This window comes from Diabrotica virgifera, chromosome 2 (assembly GCF_917563875.1).
Source record: "Diabrotica virgifera virgifera chromosome 2, PGI_DIABVI_V3a".
Classification (NCBI taxonomy): Eukaryota; Metazoa; Arthropoda; class Insecta; order Coleoptera; family Chrysomelidae; genus Diabrotica; species Diabrotica virgifera.
The window spans coordinates 3,680,754-3,687,003 of record NC_065444.1 but is presented as its reverse complement, the minus strand read 5'-3'; positions in this window follow the sequence as shown (position 1 = coordinate 3,687,003).

The following is a 6,250-nucleotide window of genomic DNA, read 5'->3' as shown; positions in this document are numbered from 1 at the left end:
AATAGAATTCTGCCAAGAAAATGACTTCGTCATTACAAATACCTGGTTTCAACTTCCAGAAAGGCGTCTCTACACGTGGAAATCCCCTCAAGATGGACATCAAGGTAAAATAGTACGGAATCAAATAGACTACATCCTAATAAACCATCGATTTCGGAACAATATTAAAGATGTAAGAACTTACCCCGGCGCCGACATAAACTCAAATCATAATTTACTCTGCTCCAAAATACAAATTAAATTAAAGAAACTAACAAAGCCAACTAAGCCTAGTAAGATATATCTCGACCCCCTTAAAAACACCCAAACGCGCGAACACATAGCACAGCAGATAAATAGTAAAATGCACAGAATATCAAATATACCAAACGAAAACAGAACTATTAACGAATGTTGGTACGATATTCAAAACTCGATTTTAAAGGACGTAAGGGAATCTTTAAAAACACCTACACTGTTGGCAAAAAATGAATGGATGAACCAAGAAATTCTAGACTTGATGGAAGTTCGACGAAAATACAAAAATAGAAATATTATCAAATACCGTGAAATTAACAAACTCATAAAAAGAAAAATTAAACAGGCCAAAGAATCCTGGCTCGAGAATTCATGTAAAGAAATAGAAGACCTCCAAAAAAAGCATGACAGTTTCAACCTCCACAAGAAACTTAAATATACCTCCGGAATTAACTTATTTAAAACCTCAGACGGAAAAACTTGTGATCACGAACAACAGTGCAAAGAATGGGAGAGACACATCAGTGACCTTTTTGACGATGCTTCTCGAGAAAATGCTCCAAATACTACCTGTGACAACCAATTAGACAGAGGTCCCAGTATACTTAAGTCAGAAGTCATAAAAGCAATACAACAAGCCAAAAACAATAAAGCACCTGGACCAGATCAAATCCCTGTTGAGCTACTTAAACTTTTGGATGAGGAAAACATTACCTACTTGACTACTTTCTTTAACAAAATTTACAACGAAGGAAAAATACCAGATGCTTGGTTGGAGTCACTGTTTATAACATTACCAAAGAAAAGCAGGCCCACCAAATGCAGCTATTTTAGACTAATCAGTTTGATGAGTCACACACTTACGATACTTTTACATATTATACAAAACCGAGTATTCCTTCTGTGCGAAACTAGAATGGGTAATAAGCAATTTGGATTTAGAAATGGTCTAGGAACTGGAGAAGCACTATTTTGTATGCGCGTTCTATTACAAAAAAGTTGTGAATTCCGAAAGAACGTTTATGTTTGTTTCATCGACTTCGAGAAGGCATTCGACCGAGTACAACATGATACACTTTTCGATTGCCTGCAGGCAGCAGGACTTGACCATTACGATATAAGACTGCTGAAATACTTATTACAATCAAGTAGCCTCTATCCAAATTGGAGACAGTCGTACTGAAAAACTGCCGATAAAACGTGGAGTACGACAAGGTTGTGTTTTATCACCCACCCTTTTTAATCTGTACTCTGAAGAAATCTTTAGGGAGGCTTTGGATGACAGACAAGAGGGAGTAAGGCTAGGCGGAGAAGTAATCAACAATATTAGATACGCTGACGATACAGCCATTCTTGCTGAAAATTTACAAGATCTTCAGACACTACTAAATCTAGTCAGTGAAGCAAGCTATCGGAGAAGCCTTAAAATCAACATTTCAAAAACAAAGTGGACGGCAGTTGGAAAGATTAATATAGATCAAGGTCAGCTTTCTCTTGATGGAGAGGAGTTAGAACGGGTAAATCATTTCAAGTACCTTGGCAGCTGGTTAAATGTAAATTGTGACTGTGATGAAGAGATAATAACTAGGATCGAAATATCACGGAAGGCTTTTATGACCTGGAAACCAGTTTTATGTAATAGAAACCTGTCGATGAATATTCGAAAGAAGGTGCTGAAATGTTATGTGTGGTCTATCCTATTGTATGGTTGTGAGACATGGACGTTAAAAACCACAATGCTAAACAAAATAGAAGCATTCGAATTGTGGTGCTATCGACGAATCCTAAAGATATCGTGGGTTTCGCACACTTCCAATGAAGATGTTCTTCAAATGATGAATTCGGAACGTCTGCTCATAAGCATCATAAAGAGGAGAAAAACAGAATACTTCGGCCATATAATTAGAGGACCTAAAAACCATCTGCTTCGCCTTATAATACAAGGAAAAGTGGAGGGAAAGAGATGGATTGGTCGAAAGAAACTTTCATGGCTGCGTAATATTAGACAATGGTGTGGCTGCACAGTATTATTTCGCGCAGCAGCCGATAGAGAGAGATTTCAGGAAATTGTAAACATGATGACGGCCAACGTCTGAATACAGACACGGCACCTAAAGAAGAAGAAGAAGAAAAAAGGAGGAAAAGAGATGACTACAAAATCTTTTAAGAAGGAAGTATATCAGCCGTCTAAATTTAAAATCCGACATGTCCATTAAAATGAATTTTACGTAAAAGCTGAAATAACACAAGATATGAAAAGCAAGATCAGAATTCGTAAAGATGAAGTCTTTTTTTTATACCAAAATCTCTACCATCAGATGTTATGTATTTTCTACGTTATTATACGGAGTAGAGGCCTGGACACTTTCTGAAGCTTCCGTCAGGAAACTTTAAGCCTTCGAGATGTGGTGTTACAGACGCATTTTAAGAATTTCATGGGTGGATCGTGTGACTAATGTTGAGGTTCTACGTAGAATGGACAAGAGATTATTAACAACATCAAAGAGTGAAAACTAGAATATCTTGGCCATATTATGAGGAATGAACAGATATATGGCTTATTGCAACTCATTCTTCAGGGCAAGGTATTTGGAAAGAGAGGACTAGAGAGAATAATATCATGGCTTCAAAACTTGAGAAAGTAGTTCCATACGACTACAACTGGACTATTTGCAACTACAAAAATTTGCAACAGCAAATATTTATGTCAAAAGGTGCAAAAAACGATATGAAAATTGAAAAAAATAATAGAAGTGGGCAAGAACCCACAAATAAACAAGAATACCTGAATTCTCTGCAGCGAAAACTGTACGGACTCAGAAAGAAAGAGAATGGAAACCAGTTACGAGGTAATGGAGAGGAAGAGAGAAGGAAATACACTGCAAAAAAGGAATGGACACAAGTTAGAATATAAAGGAAAATTTAAGGGAGAAAGAAACGTGAAATGGTATGATGAGGGATATAAAAACGCAATAGACGAAAAAAGCAATCTGGACAAGTACCTATAGTCCAGGGCGCATCTGTTTTGAGATGGACGTTGAGAGGTGACTCAAATTTTTTTGCAGAAATTGCTTGAAAATAACTCAAATAATAATATTTGAGTTATCCTCCCACTCAAAATGGTCCGGAACATTGTTTAAATAATTAAAATGTCAAAATATGAAGGAAAAATTCGATTTTTTTTATTGGTTTTTTGATTATAACTTTAAAACTATTCATTTCTGATAAAAGTTCTACTGACATAAAAGTTGTGTAATTAAATTTCCTACAATATACAATTAGTTAAATATTTAAAAAATAGTCACACTTGTTGCAAAATAGCAATAATTGCGAAAAAAACCATACAGAAACAAGTATTCGCATTTTACGGTTTTCAACCATTTATGCTACACTTAGGACCATCATATTTTAGCCAGAAAAACTTTATGATATAGTAAAACAACACTGTAAATTTCATTAAGATCGGTTTAATAGATTTTGCAAAATAAATTTTGCAATCCAGCTTTCGCAAAAAAAATCCATTTTTTTTAATGTTGCAAGACTGAAAATAAAGCAGATAGCAAGTTGAATTTTTTTTTGCTTATAGAAGTGTACTGTACCTTTCATTTGCAATTTGCAAAATTAATATCGATTAATTACCACGGCGCCAGGAAATTTTTTAAATAAACATTAATTTTTGGTGCTACGCGCAGGACAGCGGTGTTCGATTCACACAAGTTGATTTCCACCAAAATTTCTGCCAATCTTGATCCAATATATTATTTTCTTACTCTATATTTTGTTGTATTTTAATATTTTAATTCCACAAAAATCAAACTAATTTTATTATTGATTGTGAAATATAGTTTAAAAAATTGCATATGTTTAAAAATAATAAACTTTTATTCTCAAGTTAAAATATATGAACAAAGAAAGTTTGTGCTAAAAAAACGTGTTATTTCAAAGGATAGAGTATGTGTTTTTATTTTGCAATAAACAAATTTATTTATTTATATCGAAGTGTAATAAAAATTAAAATGTATCAATCATTATGAAAGGTCATTGGAATGCCCAATCAGAGCAAACTATCCGCTGTCCTACGCGTAGCACCAATAATTAATGTTTATTTAAAAAAATCCTGACGCCGTGGTAGTTAGTCGATTTTAATTTTGCAAATTGCAAATGAAAGGTACAGTAAACTTCTATACGCAAAAAAATTCAACTTGCTATCTGCTTTATTTTCAGTCCTGTAACATTTTGAAAAAATGAATTGTTTTTGCGAAAGCTGGATTGCAAAATCTATTGAACCGATCTTAATGAAATTTACAGTATTGTTTAACTGTATCATAAAGTTTTTCTGGGTGAGATATGAAGGTCCTAAGTGTAGCATAAATTGTTGAAAAACGTAAAATGCGAATACTTGTTTTTGTATGGTTTTTTTCGCAATTATTGTTATTTTGCAACAAGGGTGACTATTCTTTAAATTATTTACCAATTCTATATTGTAGGAAATTTAATTACACAACTTTTATGTCAGTACAACTTTTCTCGAAAATTAATACTTTTAAAGTTATAATCAAAAAATGAAGAAAAAAATCGAATTTTTCCTTCATTTTTTGACGTTTTGATTATTTAAACAATGTTCCGGACCTTTTTGAGAGGGAGGATAACTCAAATATTATTATTTGAGTTATTTTCAAGCAATTTTCAAGCTGGTCTACTAGGAATTACAATGTACAAGTGTACAGCCATCGAGACGCTGAAAAAGAAGTAACAGATTAAGTACAAGCCCAATTCAGGACATTCGAGAAAAAGATACCAAGAAAAGTATATTATGACCCGATGCAAGAGGAAGATGACACATGGAGAATCGGGAGAAACGACGAGGAAGTGAATGGAGGGTATATTATAAGATTTGTGAAAAGTCAAAGACTCATGGCAAAAACAGCAAAGAAAATAATATGAAGCAGCCGATAGAAAGGCAAAAAAGGAAAACCCAGGACGAAATGATTGGATGGCGTCCTTGAGACGACCTGAAAACCATGAATATAAGACAATGGAGGAGAAGGGCCCAAGAGAGATCTGAATGGACGGACATAGCTAGGCAGGCAAAAACGCATCCAGGGTTATGTTGCCAAAAGAAGACGATTAAATACAAAGAGCAAATAGATTAACAGGATGCTTTGATAACACTAAATGCCGTAACCGACACATTAACTGCGAGAAGAAATTAAGAATCTATAAGGCATGTACAAGACCAATAATGACGCAGTTACGCATCAGCCATAAGACCACATACAACCAAAAGACAAAGAGTGCTGAAAATTACAGAAATAAGAATACTTCTATCTATCTAATCAGCCCTAAACATCCATCCTTGGATATAGGCCTCCTCTTCCTTCTTCCATGCCTCTCTATCTTGGGCAATTTGCATCCATTTTTAACCAGTGTGTTTCTTCAGGTCATCTGACCATCGCATTTGTGGCCTTCCCATTTTTCATTTGTGATTCCATGGTCTCCAATGTATAATCATCGTAGTCCATCTTTCATCGTTCTGCCGTAGGGTGTGTCCGGCGAACTTCCATTTAAGCTTTTCTAGTTGGGTAGAGATATCTTTCACTTTTGTTTTGTTACGGATCCATTCGTTTCTTTTCCTGTCTGATAGTTTAATGTTCAGCATTTGTCTTTCCATGGATCATTCTGTCTTTGCTATTTTTTCCATATTTTCTTTTGTAAACGTCCATGTCTGAGAGCCGTATATTAGAACAGGGAGTATACATTGATTAAAGACTCTTGTTTTTAGGTATTGCGGGTATTTTCTGTTCTTTAGAATATAAGACAGTTTTCAGAATGATGCCCAGGCCAATCTTATTCTTCTCTTTATTTCTTCGGTCTGATTTTCTTTATTTAATCTAGTGATTTGTCCGAGATATATACATATACTCTTTTACTTGTTCTATTCTTGTTTGTGCCACTGTAATTATTAGTTCTTCTTGTTGATTGGCCATGGTTTTTGTTTTACTATAATTCATCT